The sequence below is a fragment of the Mesoplodon densirostris genome, chromosome 1, assembly GCF_025265405.1.
Source record: "Mesoplodon densirostris isolate mMesDen1 chromosome 1, mMesDen1 primary haplotype, whole genome shotgun sequence".
NCBI classification, from domain to species: Eukaryota; Metazoa; Chordata; class Mammalia; order Artiodactyla; family Ziphiidae; genus Mesoplodon; species Mesoplodon densirostris.
Genome location: NC_082661.1, coordinates 200,958,426 through 200,977,182, shown reverse-complemented (window position 1 = coordinate 200,977,182; position 18,757 = coordinate 200,958,426). Strand labels below are relative to the sequence as shown.

General features: G+C 37.2%; 1 protein-coding gene across 8 annotated transcripts in view; it reads right to left on the bottom strand.

Annotated features, from left to right (window-relative positions):
• PTPN13 (protein tyrosine phosphatase non-receptor type 13) overlaps positions 1 to 17,801 on the bottom strand; it is a 224,132-nt gene extending 206,331 nt beyond the window's left edge. For 4 of the 8 annotated variants that reach the window (XM_060114277.1, XM_060114281.1, XM_060114278.1 and 1 more), the window contains exon 1: positions 17,303 to 17,801. The gene's annotated coding sequence lies outside the window, so the exon portion shown is untranslated. The remainder of the gene's footprint in view (positions 1 to 17,302) is intronic. The other 4 variants (XM_060114279.1, XM_060114283.1, XM_060114292.1 and 1 more) reach the window with 1 other exon arrangement.
• Positions 17,802 to 18,757: the final 956 nt, after the last annotated feature.

Here is an 18,757-nt window from a genome sequence, read left to right as displayed (position 1 = left end):
TGTTATTAGAAAAGTATGCTCTGGCATAGTTTTCCTCCCAATGCACTCTATTTAAGCAGGAAGTAAATCTGAACTTTGGGTATACAGTAAGAGTAACTCCATACACAGTCTTCAGTTTTCACGCTTCAACAAGAAAACCAGAAGAGCAAGCACATTAAAAAAATTGTTATATACCGAATTTCTATATACCAAAAATTTTTATATATTGGAGTTTCTTTGTAACTCAGTGCTCTATAAGAGAACTGAAATAGATCTAAGTTCCCCTTTCAACTATAAAATGATCCAAGTTCAGCTGTACCAAATATTTATCAACCTCAGTTAAAAGAAAATGTTCAACTTAACAAACAAAACAGTATATTAATGGTGAGACATTCAAGTTTGCTTTTACTAACAGATTTCCAACTGGTAACAAAAGAATGGGGGTTAACAGGTCAAAAGTGTGAGAAATGTCTGACTAATGAGGTAATCTGAGTGGGGGAGAAAAAGAAAACCAGAAAAATAAAGATGTATTGTTTAATATATAAATTATTTTGAATAGAAAAGAGCTTTTCAGCATAATAAGAGGGTACATGTAAAGTTTCCTGTTAAGGAAGACTAAAACATCAGTTTGGTACATTGTTCATTAATGTTTTCTCCTGGCTCTGGTGACATTACTGAAAATGAAGGCTACAGAATAGCAGCCCTGGAGTGGGCCTGGAGATACGAATAAAAAGACAACTTCAATTTTTGTACTTTTCAATCTTGTACAGTACACATGTTTTATCTATTCTAAAATATAAGATACTTTAAAATAATAAAACATATTTTACCTGCTATAAGAATTAAAGTCTGTGGGCAAGAAAACTGTTCACTTAATAAAAGATCATCTAGCTACTTGCATAAGAATAGTATACAATTCTTAAGTAGAAAACAAAAAAGGACGTGAAGATAGTTAAGGGAAAGGGTTAATAGAGATTTTTATGTTTCAAAGAACTCCAGGATATAATTCCACTTCTCCAAATAAGAGCAAATGTCAGTCAATTTACATTGTGAATGAGTTTTAAAACCGTATGATGAACTAAAATTTAGAAACTTTTGGAGTTCTCCTATCAGACACTTTCTACACCACCACATACAAAGCATGCAAGCCTACTGAAAGAGTTGATTCAAAGGAGAAGAAAAGAAACTTTGTTAGCAGTCACCAACAGTTTGGGGCTCTGCAAATACAGCTGTCAACCAAACCAAAGGACAGTTTTTAAATGCACTAAGAATGGAATGGAGAGTTGGTCATAAACTGTTCTTAATGACCACACCTTAATAAGATCATTACTTCTAACCCTGAACTAAAAGTTACAAATGATTTTCACTATTAAAATTATCTAGTGTGTAGCAATTAAGTGCACAAGCACTGGGACCAGACTACCTAGATTCAAAATGCTGACTCTTCTGCTTAATTACTCTGAGCAAATGAATCTAACTCTACCTCGGTTTCCTTACCTGAAAAAATGGAGATATTAGTAGTATCTACCTTAAGATTGTTTGGAGGAATTAATTTTTTACTAAACAGTACATTTTATAAGTGTGTATTATCAGTATTATCTAAACATCCTTATAAAAAGTAACCCAGCCTCAACTACATCTTCTAGTTTGCCTAAAGCATTAGCTAAGATAAATTCGATGTATTAAAATCAGTAAGCCCCTTTCATATTAGAAAAAAATCACCAGGCAAAATATCTATTTCTCAACTCAACAGAACAAATTTTATATATCTTTAATTCTTCATATTCTAATCTTTCTACTTCTAAAACAGGTTGGTTTTCCTTTATATATCACTATTTGGGGGCATTTTGAGTTTTTTTCTGGACTTTTTAACATTGAAAGTTTTCATAAAAAGTAAAGAAAATGAAAACTATGTCTATAATCATCCTTTGTTTACTAAATTTTATCTTTTTTCTATTTAACATTATATTTTCATGTTAAAAACCTCTTATCAACCTAATTTTTGATAATCACAAAATTCCATTATAAGGATTTAGAATAGTACTTTAAACCATGCCTCCTCTGTAAGCTATTTATGTTGTTTCCAATTTTATACCATTACAAATAATACTGTGATGAGCATATAAACATTTAAAAAAGATTTTCAAAAGGACACATTTTTGTCTTTATTTAACAGTTTATAGGAACTTGATGCTAGGAAAACCACAGGATAGTAGGGAGAAGACCTTGGGGGTAAAACAAGCTGAAAGTAAAATACACTACCAGTGCAAGAACAACTGTTTGAAAGCTCCTGAACGACTACATAAACTTAGATTCCAACATAGACTATGGAGTTCTCTTTCACACTTTCTATGTAAACTGAGGTAATTTTTTGCCTCTCCTTGATTCTGCTTGTTTTAAAATATACAATCAATGAATCAATAACTAAATAACTAAATAAAAGATACTATTCACATGAGAAGTTATGGTTAAGACAATTGACTGGAGTCAGACAGACATGGATTCAAAAACCCCTGCTCCACTACCAACCAGCTGTGTGACCTATGCAACTCATCAAGCCTCTCTAAGATTCAGTTTTCTCATCTGTAAAATAAGAATAATAACATCTATCTCACAGATTTGTTGTAAAGATAAATAATATCCTATTTTAAATTCTTATAGTAAATACACAAAGAGTATCTCGTCATTGTAACCATTTTCACTGTTCCTTTAGGTGATCTGAAAGATATCATAAACATACATGTGTGGTTTGTGTATAAATTTTTGGCTTAATCTACAGATTATAATGGCACGGGTGCATATTTACCAACTACTGCATCATATAATTAGCTTTTAAAGTATTATTCAGTCTAAAAGGCTAATTGTCACAATATAGAGAAATGAAAACCTTTACAATGGCCCTCATTAGGGTAGTAAAAGAGGATTTAAATAACTTCTTAAAAGATTAATAGTTTTAAAGGTATCATAAACATGAATTTTGCTGTTTATAGCATATACCATTGAAACTGTTTCTCTTGAGACAATAAATTCCTGATTAGGTCTTTTTCACATGATTAGGAGGTCAAATATATTTTAAAAGATGCTGTCTAAGTGAACCAAGAGTAATTTATAAACTAGAGTAACATTATTTCCTCTAGATTTTTTTTCTTACAACTATTTGGTAATACAAAAAGCAGAAAAGGAAAATGCACCAGCCACCATTATATACACTTTATTAATCAAAGCAACGGCAATTAATCCTTTAGATGATTTGGCCAGCTAAGACACTATTTGTAGAGGCCTACACTGAATTTTGCTGTTACTTAACAATCAACTAGGTGACTTCAGGCAATAGCCAAGTATTTGTAGATAGCCAAGAAGTTTTGTAGTATGCTGTTTCAGGAATTTAAAAATAAATCAAGTCCTGAGTTGGTAAAATACTGAATATATTTTTGAATTTTACTTTTTACATCACAATTGGTATAGCAGATAAAACATTTATCTGAATTAAAAATGGAAAAATGAGTTTCAAAACTTTTTTAGGAGTTGATCTATCTGCCAAGTATAATGCTAACATCTAAGAAAAGGATAGAAAATTTTTTTGTAGCCAAAGCAATTTGCAGAAGAGATTCCCAATTAATTTACAATTTTGAATCCTAGTGATAACTATCATAATAATAAATAAGTACAAAGACTGACAGTAAAGTCATACTAGTGGCAAATAAAAAACCCAACTACTATAGCACAATATTAAACAACAGGATGAGATTTTTATTTAAGCACTTTTTCTGAATTTATGGTTTATATGGCCCCTTTTAAATACAATCCCCAACTGCAGGTTAAGTGACCTAAGCAGTAACTAATCCACATAAACTGAACAAACATCATACACACTTTACTCCGAGTCAAGATCCTTTGTCAGCTTGTTCTAACAAGTGGCAGATAGCAGCAAATGATAAATATCTTTGATTCAGTCAGTAGTTGGCTTATTGAGCAAATTCAGAAAGTGCTGAGTAAAATCACTTTCTATTTCAACCAATCTTCCCAGCCTCACTGAGTTTCCTCATTACTCTAGGTCCCATATTTCACTTGACCACTGCAGATTGCAATAACCCCTATACCTTACCCTTCGTTTTCTGCAGATGTGGATTTAGGCCATCAACGTTCAAATTTTCAACTTCAAAGTGATAAAGCCTATAAACCATTTATCCATCTCCCATTACTCTCCCAACAGTGATGATTTCTAACCTTTACATCTCTCTTCAAACTTCCAATTTTTCACCACTACTGAATCATAGTTAAAAGCAGACAAGCTTGCTTCTTCTGACGGCACTTTCTGAAGATAACTGCATTAAGTGTAAATTCTCTTACAGAATTCTCTTATTTTCATTTCTGTTCTTCAACAGGCCCACATCTATCTTTGTAACATTCTCTTCAATCTTACAGAAAAAGCTGCTCTCCTCCTGACCAAAGCTAACAACTCTACCTAGAGCTCACTCCTTCCCATCCAGACAAAGCCTCATAAAAAGAGAGTATTCTTTTTCACTCTTTCTGGAACTTTAAATCTCTTAATCTCATAGAATCTGTTCTTTCACCATCTTCAATTTTACAAAGAAATTTTTTCTGACTCATGAAATCATTCAGATCATCTGAATCTCATCTATTTTGCCACCAAATACCATCCTCCATTTCAACTTCCTTCCTATTCCTCTCCTTATCAGTATAGTAAAATGGTGTTGAAGGTAATAACACTCAACTGATCACACTGTTCTTTTTCTTCTACTTTTCTTCCATCATTTTTGTTGGCTCCCTATGGCATCTGTTGCTACTGGTCACATACTCCTTGACAGACTCTCCTAATGCATCATCTTTAACATTACACTTTCCTAGTTCTCTTACTCTTTAGGCACTTCCTTCTCTGTACCCCTACTCTTCTCACTTTCACATGCCACCTTCAGCACTTCTTAACACTTCCTCTCTCCTGAACTGACTCACTCATATCTTTTATTCTGCCCTGTGATACACCATGCTCTTTCCCAGACATTAATAACATCTTCAAGACAGCTCAAGCTCTACCCAAGTGAATGCTGTGACTAAGCCACACTTTCTTCCTCAAAATTTTAGAGCATTTATTCATTGTTTTCTAATATATAATGGCTTCCTATCTTTCCTATCTGTGTTTTTTTTAAAACCTAGATTTTAAGTTTTTTGGTAGCAACCTTTTCCTTTTATTTTTAAATATTTCTCAATATACTGAAAACAATTCTGAATACAGAGCAGTCAGTCAAATACTTTACAGCTGTATAATTAGTTTATCTAAGAAACAAAAGACTTTACAACAAAAACTAATTTATATTACTTGCAAAACATTTATAATTGTTGCTATTTTAACTGTAGTCAAATAATCCTGTGGGTATTTTTTCCTACCAATTTCCATATTTTTCACATATTCACGGGGGCATGGCCGATTTGCCCATTTTATTTCTTTTAAGATGTCAACCATTTTAGTTTTAAAGTAAATACGTAGCTACTATGTCTAAAAAGATCTTACATGTAAAACATCTGATAACCAAAGCATAGTCAGTGATCTAATCAAAACATACTAGAGAGGCTAAAATCTGGGTGGATGAAGAGATAAGCCAAGCTTTTTTCTCAGTATAATTAATCATATTTCTTAGGTTGCTGTTTTGCCCAGTATATATAGATGAAAAGGGAAGTGAAAGGTAAAGAATTCTTGTAAAGTGAATACGTGGGCTGTGCCCAATCATTTTATATATGTAATGACTCAGGAATAAAGCTTATGCAACTTTCTGAGGTAGACATTATTATTTTCATTTTACAGATCAGACACAGAGAGATTAAATTACTTATCCAAAATGACTCTAATTACTAAAAGAGCTAAAACGCAAACCGAGGACTACCTAAATTCAAAATCCGTGCTCTTTCTACTATACTATACTTCCAAATTTATGTTTGAATGTTAATAAATTATAACACCACCTAGATTTAGTTTTCACAAAAGCTAAACATTTAAGAACAGACATAAATATACTAATTTTGTCTTGTTAAAGGCTAATAATAATTTAATATTTCAATGGTAGGTTAAATATTGATTTTTAAAAATTATATGAATGATACGTACTTAGTACAAGGAATTAACTATGAAACAATGCAAAGTATAAAGTACTAAACAATCTTAATGGCTGTGAACCAGCCTCCACAGAAAGTAAATCTAGTTTCTTAATTATCTTCTAGGTCAAGGCACTTTAATTAGCATAATGTATGTGTTAGCTATCAAGTGATAAGTCAGCAAAACCAAGCCTCCTATGCCCCCAAAAACCTAGCATAGGATCTATAACTTATTCAGAGGTACTATAACCAAATCCCATTAAACTGGAAACAAACCGCGATCAGATGTTAGGCAGTCTGCAGAAAATAATAATTGTATCCCCAATATCTACCCTCTTCAGTTTGTTTCAGGACAGCCAAGTGCCCAGCAAGAAACTACAATTCCCAGCGTCCCTTTATGTACAGATGGCAAATATAAACAGTCATTGGTTAAGACTTTCAAGAAAATTCTTTAAAAGGATCTGACTCAGCTGGAAGGCACACCCATTTTTGCCATTTCCCCCATCTCTTCCATATATTCTAACTAGAAGGACAACATTTTTATAGAATGCTAGCAGCCATTTTGTAACCAAGAGGGCATCTTGAGGATGAAAGCCATGCAGTAAGGAGGTAGAGAAGAAAAAAAAGATGTCTGGGTTCACTGCAATGTCTTAAAACAGCCAGAGCAGCTCTGGAGTCGTATGCCTGGACTTTATATTAGAGAAAAGGAAATCCCTATCTTCTTAGGTCATTGTTATGCCGGCGTCTCTTGTACTAGCAACCCAAAGCAACTTCTCATTGGAAGAAGCAAAACAAATAATTCATTGCAGTGGTCTTGGATAGGGCAAACACAAAGAATATTTCCCAAATCAGTGCTCCTATTAAGAAAGATGCTAAGAGATGTACTGTGGATTCTGTAGTTAAATTGTCAAATAAATTAAAATGATAAACAGTTGGCCATCTGTAACCACAGGTTCCACAACCACAGATTCAACCTACCTTGGATGGAAAATATTTGGGAAAAAAAAAATTACAGAAAGTTCCAAAAAGCAAAACTTGAATTTGCTGCATGTTGGCAACTATTTGCATTGTATTTACAATGATTTACGCAGCATTTACACTGTATTAGATAGTATAAATAATTTGAAGATGATTTAAAGTATATGGGAGGATTTGTGTAGGTAATATGCAAAAACTATGCCATTTTACATAAGGGACTTGAGTATCCACAGCTTTTATATCCATGGAGGTCCTGGAATCAATCCCATGGAGAATACGGAGGGACGACTCTATACATAATCATCTTGGAGATTCATAAGGTATATTAGTATATTAAAGGTTCTAAAAGGGTGCGCAAAATCAGTCAGGATAAACGTCTACAAAAACTTACTAAAGAATTTTAGGTTATAGACTTCCCTGGTGGCACAGTGGTTGAGAATCCTCCTGCCAATGCAGGGGACACGGGTTCAAGCCCTGGTCCGGGAAGATCCCACATGCCACACAGCAACTAAGCCCGTGCACCACAACTACTGAGCCCATGCTCCTAGAGCCTGTGCTCTGCAACAAGAGAAGCCATGGCAATGAGAAGCCTGCACACCGCAATGAAGAGTAGCCCCTGCTCACTTCAAAAAGCCCGCATGCAGCAACAAAAACCCAATGCAGCCAAAAATTAATTAATTAATTAAATTTAAAAACAACAACAACAACACATACCCTTTAAAAGAAAAAGAAAACAATTTTAGGTTATGTTACACAACACTCCTGGGGCATAGCAACATAAGATTCACAAATATTAAGTAATATATCTGTGTGACTGTGAACAATGTACATTTAAACATACTTTATGTACCTGAGTGTTAACTTTAAAAATAGACACTTTGGGAGGATAGATACCTTTGTCCTCAAACACAATAGTATCAGAGATATTTCTGGGACTGTCTTTCTAATCATGTTTACAGTCCTATTTTAAAAATCACTCCTTTTACTTTATAATCATTTTTCATTTTAATTGAAATTATTAAATCCTCCTAAATCATTCACCTTTCTAGATCATGAATATATTATTTAATTCAATCAAATCTATTCTCAAAGAAGAGATGTGCCACTACAAAGGATCTTCAAAAACAACATGCCATATGCTCTAAAAAGTAACTCCAAAACAGGAGATGTGTAGGGTTCTAAAAATGAGTAGTTTTGGGAATTCCCTGGCGGTCCAGTTGTTAGGACTTCGCACTTTCACTGCCATGGCCCATGTTCAATCCCTGGTCAGGGAAGTAAGACCCCACAAGCCGCGCAGCATGGTCAAAAAAAAAAAAAAAAAAGGGTAGTCTGAAGAGGATGACATTTACTTTCACAAGTTCCACGAAGTGTGTGAAATTTATGCACAGGTTACATATATCAACAAGCCCAAGTAACGAGTGGAAGAAACAGAAACATGCAGCCCAAGAAACAAAGTAGGGCCATAAACTTTGAAACAAAAAAACGTATTTAAGTTCATATATTACCTTTACCCAGGGTAGTAAATAAATAAATAAATAAATAAATAAATAAATAAATAAATAACTGTTATAAATAAAAGTATACCAAAAGTAATAATAGCTAATATTTATTAAATACTTAGTATGCATTAGGCACTGCTCCAATTGCTTACATGTTTTAATGAATTAATCATTTAGTCCTTACAACAATCCCATAAAAGAGGCCTGGTAATTATCCTTATTCTGTAAATGAAAAAACGAAAGCACAAGGAAAATTTCCACAAGGTCACAGAGCTTATATATCAGAGTCAGAAATTAAAACTCAGGCAGCCTGGCTCCAAAGTCTAGGGTCTAAATCCCATGCTATACTGTTGTCTCTAAATCAAAGAGGAATGGTCAACACAATGCACAGCTGCATCTAAAAACAATTCATATATATTCAGATCAGTACTCACGTTTGTAAAGTTTTTACATATGATTTAATTTTTACCTTTACAGCTGTTCTGTGCCAATATATCCTGTCAATAGATTGGTTTATTTGGCTTGAACTCAGATGATTAAATATATGTGGCCACAGACTAATCCATTTACCTGCTATCTTGGTAATGTGCCCTCTCTGTGTATCACCAGTGCCTAGTAGAGCGCCCAGCAGAGAACAGGAATTCAATGTACGTTTACTGAATACAGAACAATTAAAAAGGGGGCTGTCCAGGGCTTCCCTGGTGGCACAGTTGTTAAGAATCCGCCTGCCAATGCAGGGGACAAGGGTTCAAGCCCTGGTCCGGGAAGTTCCCACACGCCGTGGAGCAACAAAGCCCATGCGCCACAACTACTGAGCCTGCACTCTAGAGCCCGCGAGCCACAACTATGGACACCCGCATGCCTAGAGCCCGTTCTCCACAACAAGAGAAGCCAACGCAATGAGAAGCCCACGCACCGCAACAAAGAGTAGCCCCCCGCTCGCCGCAACTAGAGAAAGCACGCCCGCAGCAAGGAACACCCAACGCAGCCAAAAATAAATAAATAAAATAAAATAAATATATTTTTTAAAAAAGGGGGGCTGGCCATCAGAATATGGTTATATCAGTCCAGATTCATCATTATGGCTACAAGAAAAACACTCAACTGGTTTGGTTTACCAACAGTGATTCTTTAATATCCCTTTAGGTGGAAGAACAATATCATCTATTTTTTAATTAAATCTCAGTATCTCAGTACAATCTTAAAACACCTTTGAAGTTAGATGAAGTCTTGATGTACACACATAAACAGAGAAACATTAAGATGAAATCTTATTTTAAAAATGTAGCTCTGTTTGGTCTTCAGCTGTGAGTATATTATGTGATCACATTAAAATAGTTTCTTTTATTTAAAAATTGAAGGAAATTCCCATTAAATTTTAATAATGGAAAATAATATAGTCTAGATTTTTTCTTTGTAAGTGTAAGAATTATATAACTATGAACACTGAAGGATATGTTGGCTTGAATTACAAATAAAACAGCAATACTGCCAGGTACTGTGTAATAACACATATACTATCTGTTATTTATTTCTGTATACCTCAAAGCAGTGCCAGAATTTCAAAGTTCTGATTGAATTCAACTGACTGGTACATATCCACAATATAGTTTTAGCTAGTTTTGATCTGATAATTGAATATTCCTAAACTAAATTATATCTATTGTATATTTTTTAAAAATTATAAGTTATTTTGATTTTTCTAATCTAAGAGTTTTTTGGGGTTTTTTTAAATATGTTATTTATTTATTTAATTTGGTTGCACCGGGTCTTATTTGTGGCATGCGAAGTCTTAGTTGTGGCATGCATGTAGGATCTAGTTTTCTGACCAGGGATCGAACCCAGGGCCCCTGCACTGGGAGCTCACAGTTTAACCACTGCACCACCAGGGAAGTCCCTAAGAGTTTTTTTTTAATTGAAGTATAGTTGATCATTCTTTAAAAAAATGAAACACCTATTTCAGCTTTCGTGAAGTACAGCCATAAGGATACATTTTAGCTTTTGTAAAATTTCACACAGTACTTAGAAAACTGGTATATGTTGCATCTGAATCATCGCGTGAAGCTCATTCTTTCACTTCCAGAAACTAGCATCAGAGTCAAATCAAAATAGACTGTGTGAAGAATGAACTGAGTCAATATTACGTTCAAATAATCCTATGAAATTACATCTCAGCAAAGTCAAGAATATGAAAGACATTGAGAGAATGAATTTATCATTCAAAACTTTACAAATAAGGGAAACTCCTGTGTCAAAACACTGATTATTTCTTTTCACTTCAACATTTTCCAGAAGAGATATCTGACTATACTAAGACCTAAAATAAATAATCCCTTAATAGTTTAAATGTTTATTTTAAAAATTACACTTTTCTAGAAAAAGTGCTTAAGTAATACTTAAGCAGTGCTAAGAGTAACTAAGTTTCTTAAAAGGGTTCTCTTCTTTTAAAAAATTCTCAGGCTCGGGCTTCCCTGGTGGCGCAGTTGTTGGGAGTCCGCCTGCCGATGCAGGGGACGTGGGTTCGTGCCCCGGTCCGGGAAGATCCCACATGCCGCGGAGCGGCTGGGCCCGTGAGCTATGGCCGCTGAGCCTGCGCATCCGGAGCCTGTGCTCCGCAACGGGAGAGGCCACAACAGTGAGAGGCCCGCGTACCGCAAAAAAAAAAAAAAAAAAAAAAAAAAAATTCTCAGGCTCTATCTTTCTTCCTAAAAAAAAAAATACACCAACTTAGAATATTTTTAACACATTCTCAGATTATATAATCATTCTAACCTTAATTTAAGTTATTCAACAAGAATGTTTCATTTCTGTTCCACAACTACATGAGAAATAAGAGGAAAAGCATTAAAATATGAAAATGATATAGAATACAAAACATTCCATCAGACACCCTTTCAACAAAATAACTCTCAACATCTTGGATGCAAATTTTTCTGAACTGAGTAGTTAAAAAAGCATGTGTTTATGTTAAAAGAAATGAACAGGGGCTTCCCCGGTGGCCCAGTGGTTGAGAATCTGCCTGCTAATGCAGGGGACACAGGTTCGAACCCTGGTCTGGGAAGATCCCACATGCCGCAGAGGAACTAGGCCCGTGAGCCACAACTACTGAGCCTGCGCGTCTGGAGCCTGTGCTCCTCAACAAGAGAGGCCACGATAGTGAGAGGCCCGCGCACCGCGATGAAGAGTGGCCCCCGCTTGCCACAACTAGAGAAAGCCCTCGCACAGAAACGAAGATCCATCACAGCCAAAAATAAATAAATAAAATTAAAAAAAAAAAAAGAAATGAACAATCTACCAATAAGGAAAAAAAGGAACACGTTTAATTAAAAATAATGTTTCCATTTCTACCCACTTTAGTTTCTACTCCCAACACAATAAACCAATAAAGTAAACTTTGATTATTTTTTAAAGGTGCTAAGGGGGGTGGTGCAGCTGAGATGAACTACATGTACAGTTTCCTCTAAGCTGTGCATCAGTAGTTAACAAGTGACAAACACCATTAAAATTCACGACATAGTGTTAGCTTTCAACCATCTCAAACTGCTTAGGAACCTCATTTTTGTTGAAGGGAATGCTTTCTTGTGGGAAGAAATAGTCTCAGGACTTCCTTGGTGGCGCAGTGGTTAAGAATCCACCTGCCAACTCAGGGGACACGGGTTCGAGCCCAGGTCCGGGAAGATCCCACATGCCGCGGAGCAACTAAGTCTGTGCACCACAACTACTGAGCCTGCGCTCTAGAGCCCGATAGCCGCAACTACTGAGCCCATGTCCCACAACTGAAGCCCACGCGCCTGGAGCCCATGCTCCGCAATAAGAGAAGCCACCTCGATGAGAAGCCAGTGCACCGCAATGAAGAGTAGCCCCCGCTCGCCGCAACTAGAGAAAGCCCACACGCAGCAACAAAGACCCAACGCAGCCAAAAATAAATAAATAAAATAAATATATTTTAAAAAAAGAAAAGAAATGAAGTCCCTCATGCAACTCTATGTTCAAGTTAAAACTAATAAGACGGTTTTCTGTTGGAAAATTCAATTATACCATATGGCAACTAAGAGTCTCCATTTGTAAAAGAAAAAAAAAAGCTTCCCCAGATAGAAAAACCTTGAATCAAATTCCAACACTTAAGTTGAAATGATGACTTTCTCTATTTCCTGAAACTGCTGTAGTACACAAGAGCAATTAAGCCGTTGGTTGGATTCAGAGCATACTGATATAAATGATAAACATAAGGACACTCAAGTTCCTCCTCTCAGTTAACTTTGAAAAGGAAAACCTCACAACTAGGTACAAGGAATTGAGGAAAGCGTTAAAAATGTGATATTTCTCCTCACTTAAATAAAACTATCAAAAATAATATATTTTAAATTATAAATCTAAAGGAAATGACTATATATATCATATTTATCTCATTTCAGATGATGGGAAATTGTAACACAAATTTCCAAACCTTTAGGTAATACAGAACTTTCTGTGATGATAGAAATATTCCATAGCTGAGCTGTTCAAAACAGGGGCTACTAGCCACAAGTGGCTACTGAGCACTTAAAATTTCGCTAGTGCGGGGAGGGAAGAACTGGGAATTTGGGATTAGCAGATGCAAACTGTTATATATAGGATGGATAAACAAGGTCATACTGTTTAGCACAGGGAACTATATTCAATATCCTGTGATAAACCATAATGGAAAAGAATATGAAAAAGAATATATGTATATGTATAACTGAGTCACTTTGCTATAGAGCAGAAATTAAACACAACATTGTAAATCAACTATACTTCAATAAAAATTCTTTTTTAATTTGGCTAGTGGGAATAAGGAACTGAATTTTAAATGATAGCTAATTAAATTAATTTAAATTTAACCACATGTGCAGCTCTAAGGAACTGGAAGGAAATATTTATACCTTAAATTCTGATTCAAATAGTAAAAATCCTGTAGATGGGCATATACATAGTTGCTTCTGAAACATATTTATTTTTTTTAATTCTTGTGATTTATGTAGAGGAAAATACCAAAACACAACGTAAAAATGTTGCTGCATTTGTGGGAATCAAATTTTCTATACTCACCTTCTAGAAAGGACTAGAATATTGGTTTGTAAGTTGGCTCCATATTGTAATTTCTTAGGGCGCTTCCAAAAATAAGGATGTGTGGGTCTTACCCCCAAAGATTCTGGTTTAATTGGTCTGAATTGAGTCCTGGGCATAAAGAATTTTAAAACCTACCCAGGTGATTCTAACATGCAGCCAGAGTATCACTAAACTAGAAAGAAAATAAGAAACTGTTAAGTATAGATGCAGTGTGCAACCAAAGACATTTCTTTGCTGGTAGGCAAAGAGGGCCTTCCAACAACACAGATTCAAGTCAAAACCCCTGAGGGCTATGGTGAGTTACATGTTCTAAACATTCAGGAATGATTTGGGTGTACAATCATAAGTTTTTGCTATTATTGAATGTTATTCAATTACGTAAAAGAAATTAGAAAGGAAGGAAATAAACTAAATACTGAGTGTCAATTTGCACTTGCCACTTTTGCATATATTATTTAATTTCATCCCCAACATACCTTGGGAAGTAGATAGTATTAAATTATTTAAAAATGTGGAAAGTAATTTAAAGATGTTCTCTAGGATCTGGACACACGTTTCTCTAAAGTCCACATTCTATATATTACAGCAGAATTCTCTCTGAGGAAGTTTGTTTCAATAAATTTTCATACTGGAATCAAAGAAAAATAAAGAAAAAGCAGGATTCAGTGGTGGAGCACAGGATAAGGCAAACACATTTAAACAGGTGTTTAAACCAGTTCCTGTATTTCCTAAGCACCTGATAGCAAACCCGGGGAAAAACATGTTCGTCTGTGGTTCAAATCTACAGCAGCCTCAACACTAGACCATTTAGAAGTTGCTGCCTTTCTATCCTAAGAAGTTAAGTAATTGGTCTCCTACTGCCTCACAGGCTATTAGCTATAGTTATACATTCTTCATACAGGATAGGACAGGATGCTTATTCACAGTGACTGACACTAAACAAGAATAAGACAGGGGTCTTAAAGATGTTTTCATTTTGCCCCCTAGACTCACAGGATTACTGGAATTACTCCTCATGGAGCAGTTTACAGACCACAGTTTTGATGTGACATGCTTACAGTGACTATGTAACTTTAACTTAGATCATTGATGTTCTATATAAATTACTCATTAAAAGCTTTTAAAATCCAGTTCCTGGGTTGTTCAACCCATCTTAATTTTCAAATTAAGAAAAGTTGTCAGTGGAAAAAATTGGAAATCCAGAGCAACAGACCCTCACCCTTCCTATCAGCACTAATCCTTCTATTCTGAGACCCAATATCCTTTCTCCTTTTTCAGGCTCCAGCTGTGTAAAGGGACATTAACTCAAATGAGTCACACTTGGTTACATCAGAGGCCTGAGAGGAGAAAACCTTCAATTCTCTATTCTAACTAATGGCACAAATTTCTCCCAAAGCATATTCCAAAATAAGAAAATGTTGACAGGAGTAACTCCTAAATGCACAGGCTTGGAGTATGGCAGTGTTTCCTTTCGATTTCAATTGGTATTGATTACAATTTGATTATACCACAAAAAATGTTTTGTAGTTTATTTAACAATTACAAACTCTTGTCAAAAAAAAAAAAAAGAGAGACCATTGTAAAGCAATTATACTCCAATAAAGATGTTAAAAAAAAAAAGAAGAGGAAGAAGCTGCAGCAGCTTATTCTCAGTAGTCCCTTTCTCTAGCTCATTTGGAATGGGCAATAAGATGAGCTGGAAAAATACATACTCAATTGATATAGGAGAAGCTACAATGCCCCTCATCCAATCCCTGACCTATTAAAAGCAGAATAAAGCAAGGATTTGACCTGTTTTTCTTAATAAAAAACTACATAAATTCCATTCATTTCAAGATTGATACCTATCATCTACCAGAAACAATTAGCCAATTCTCACATTCACTTCCTGCATTTGAGGCATGCCTCCAGAAAAACATAATGTAAGTTTTACAACTTTTGACCCCATCATAGTATCAAAATCCATCTTTGCAATTGACACTGGTTTTAATGGTTTGTGTATGCGTGTTTCTTGTGACATGAAAAGCTATTTATAAATATTTTCAGATGCTGGTAATCACCCTCTGAAAAACAGCAGGCTTTACATGCAAGTAAAAGTTTTGGTGGGACAAATGTAAATTCAAACCTACATAATAGATTTTTTTTTTAAAGTTCTTGTATCAACTATACTCCAATAAAAATTAAATAAATAAAAAAATTTAAAAGTTCATGTAAAAGTGAAACACACTTCAAATTAGTTCCTTTTCTTAATAACTAACCCTAGATATTTTTTCTACTTTTAATTCCAGCTTCCATCCTACCATCTCCCCGACACATACTTCCACAAGGCCTCTAGAACATCAAAGTTAGAATACAAAGTTATTATGAAAAAAGTATAATAAACTTAAGATTGGACAATAAAGCAGTCAATTCGCCTCTGTACGAATTTACTGAATCAATACATGCATGAACTTAATAAATAATGCTAATGATATTAACATAAGAAATAATTTGTATCATAGCACCAACACAAACAGCCAATGAGCAGGAAGCAAGTTTTCACGTTGACCCTCCCAACCCAGTCAACAAGAATTTGGGAAAATACCAACGCTTGTTTCATAATACAACGACTTCCATTTTTTCCCCATACTTTAGTAAACTCTGTAGATCTAAATTTTAAAATCTTTCTAATTAGTTACCTGCACTCTTCAACCCACAGATCAGGTGTCCTACATTTCGTTTAGGTCCCCGCCTTGAAAACAAACCCGATTGCCCCATTTTCTGAGAGGTAAATTCAGCTCCAGGCAGCTCTCCATGAAGTCACCGCGTTTGTTATTTCAAAGATGCAATTAAACGAAAATGACACAAGGCTGTCCAAGAGATTAGTTGGAAGTGTATGGAGGTGTCGACCATATATGTGTAAGGCCACTGAAAACTGCATTGCTGTTAATCTATTTTAGTGGTAATATTTCTCCCCATTACCCCTTCTCCAGTGTATTCACAACAGAGGGAAATTAAACTTTGTAAAAACTTTCTTGCCTCTACCAAACTTTAGCTTTCCAGCTTTCCGTACTACTGTATCTTGTAATGAGTAAAGGCGAGAGGGAGAGGGGTGGTTAGCTCCACTCAGAGAAAAGCAATAAAAGAGCTTGCATCAGGCAGTGTCTCTCCCTCGGCCCCCTCTTCCCTACCACCCAACCCCCTCTTCTCCGAGCCCTTACATACACACATTCTTCTCGGCGGTCTCTAACCACACCATGTCCACAATCATTTACAGAAATTAGAAACAGACTCTGGGAGCCCTTCCCTTAGCACGCACAGGGCAGAGATGTAGTAGCATGATGGGGCAATGTCACTCTCTATTACCCCACAATCTCTTACCCACTCTGGGGTTTAATTCCCGAGAATCCGACTTTCCTCCGCGGAGAAGGTGGATCTACCTAATTCACAATAAAACATCATCTCATTCCTCCCCACCCCAGTAACCCCACCCCCACCTAACACACCAAAACACTCCAACCAAAAAAAGTTCCTTCCACCAGGGCAACAGGGTTGATTTTAGGGGTTGGGGCAAAAGCAAAGAGAGGAGGAAGAGAGCGAGCGCGGTGCACTTTGTTGGGCACTTTCCACACACGCAGTCCAGAACCCAAGCCAGCTCTCGTCCTTACCTGCTCTTCCGGAGACCCGGTCCTACTACTGGAGCGTGGGACGAGGGCTGAGGGGACGCGGCGTAGGGGTGGGCAGCCGGCAGCCCCCGCGGGCGCCGAGAGCCTCCACTTCTTCTTCCCCAAGCGGCTGCGAGCGTGGGCCGAAGGAGCTGGAGAAGGAGCCTGGGGAGGGGGAAAAGAGGAGCAGCATCTCCTCCTCCTCCACGCCTCCGAAACGCCCCTCCAGCCGCGACCCCGGCCGACCGCCTGACCCTCGAGCGCTCGCGCACCCTTCCCGGCCCTCTGTTGCCCCGTACGCCTGCAAGGGCTTCGCCAAACCCTCTGGTGCGGAACTGCTCAACTCCTGCGGCCGGCTCCGAGCGCTGCCGAAGCGGCAGAGGCGGACCGGGAAGCCAGGGAGTGCTGCTCGCCAGCAACACGGTCTCTAGGGGTTGTAATCATGGTGTGTCACCCTCACCGGGCCGCGGCTGCCGGAGCTACTCGCTCCACTCGGGCTACACCTCACGCACCCGCACCGGCTCCGCCCAGTTCATGTCAATCAACCCTCCCCGGATTCCCGGAGCACAGCGGATCTCCGACCCCGCCGTCCCCTCGGCCTCATTGGCCCGACGGCCCTCCAGCCCCGCCCCCTCCCTAGGGACAAGGTCGCCGGGGAGACAGGCGCCCAGGTTCCCATGACAACCGGAGTCTTGGGCCTGGCTTTTCGCGTTCTTCTGGCTTGCCAGACGCTCAGGTTGATGGCCTGGCAGCGAAGTTCTTAGCCCCTGCGGGGTGGGCTCCTAATTTCTGGCCAAGTTGAAAATGCAGCCGACCGCCCCCACACTTCCAACTTCAGAAACAGAACTTTGTGGCCCAGTGGAGTGCGAGGGAGAGTGAAAAATGCCCTGCTCTTCCCCTGTCAATCGAAATAACCACTCCCCCCTTGCCCTCCCTTGCCTCCAGCCTTGTTTCCATATTCCCACCGGGCGGATTTGGGCTTTGAAAGGGTGAGAAGAAGAATGAGAGAAAGAGCAGGGCTGTGCCAGCTCCCTGCAGCAATATAGCGACTTGGAAATGACGGGGTCAATGAAAACATCTCGGTGAGTATTCCCACAGTTGTAAAGTGATCTTCAAAGGTGTGGTGGCAACACTCGGTCAACCCCAAATGCCCTCAGGAAAACTCACATTCTCATATTTGTTAAAAAAAAAAAAAAAGTGTATAAATTCTCCTTCTGAAGTGTATAATTTTCCTTCTGAAGCTCAGATAATCCTAAAGTTAAAAAAAATAAGTAAAATGTTTGACAAAATGGAATAAGATAAAGGCATCCATTTTTCTATAGGACTACACATTACAACTTGGCAGAAGTATGTCCTAGCAGCTATGACCCTCCTGCAAGCTAAAAAGTTTGGGTTTCAACAATTTACAAGGAAGTCTTACTGAATTCATGAGCGAATGGTATCTTGTCATTTGAGTTT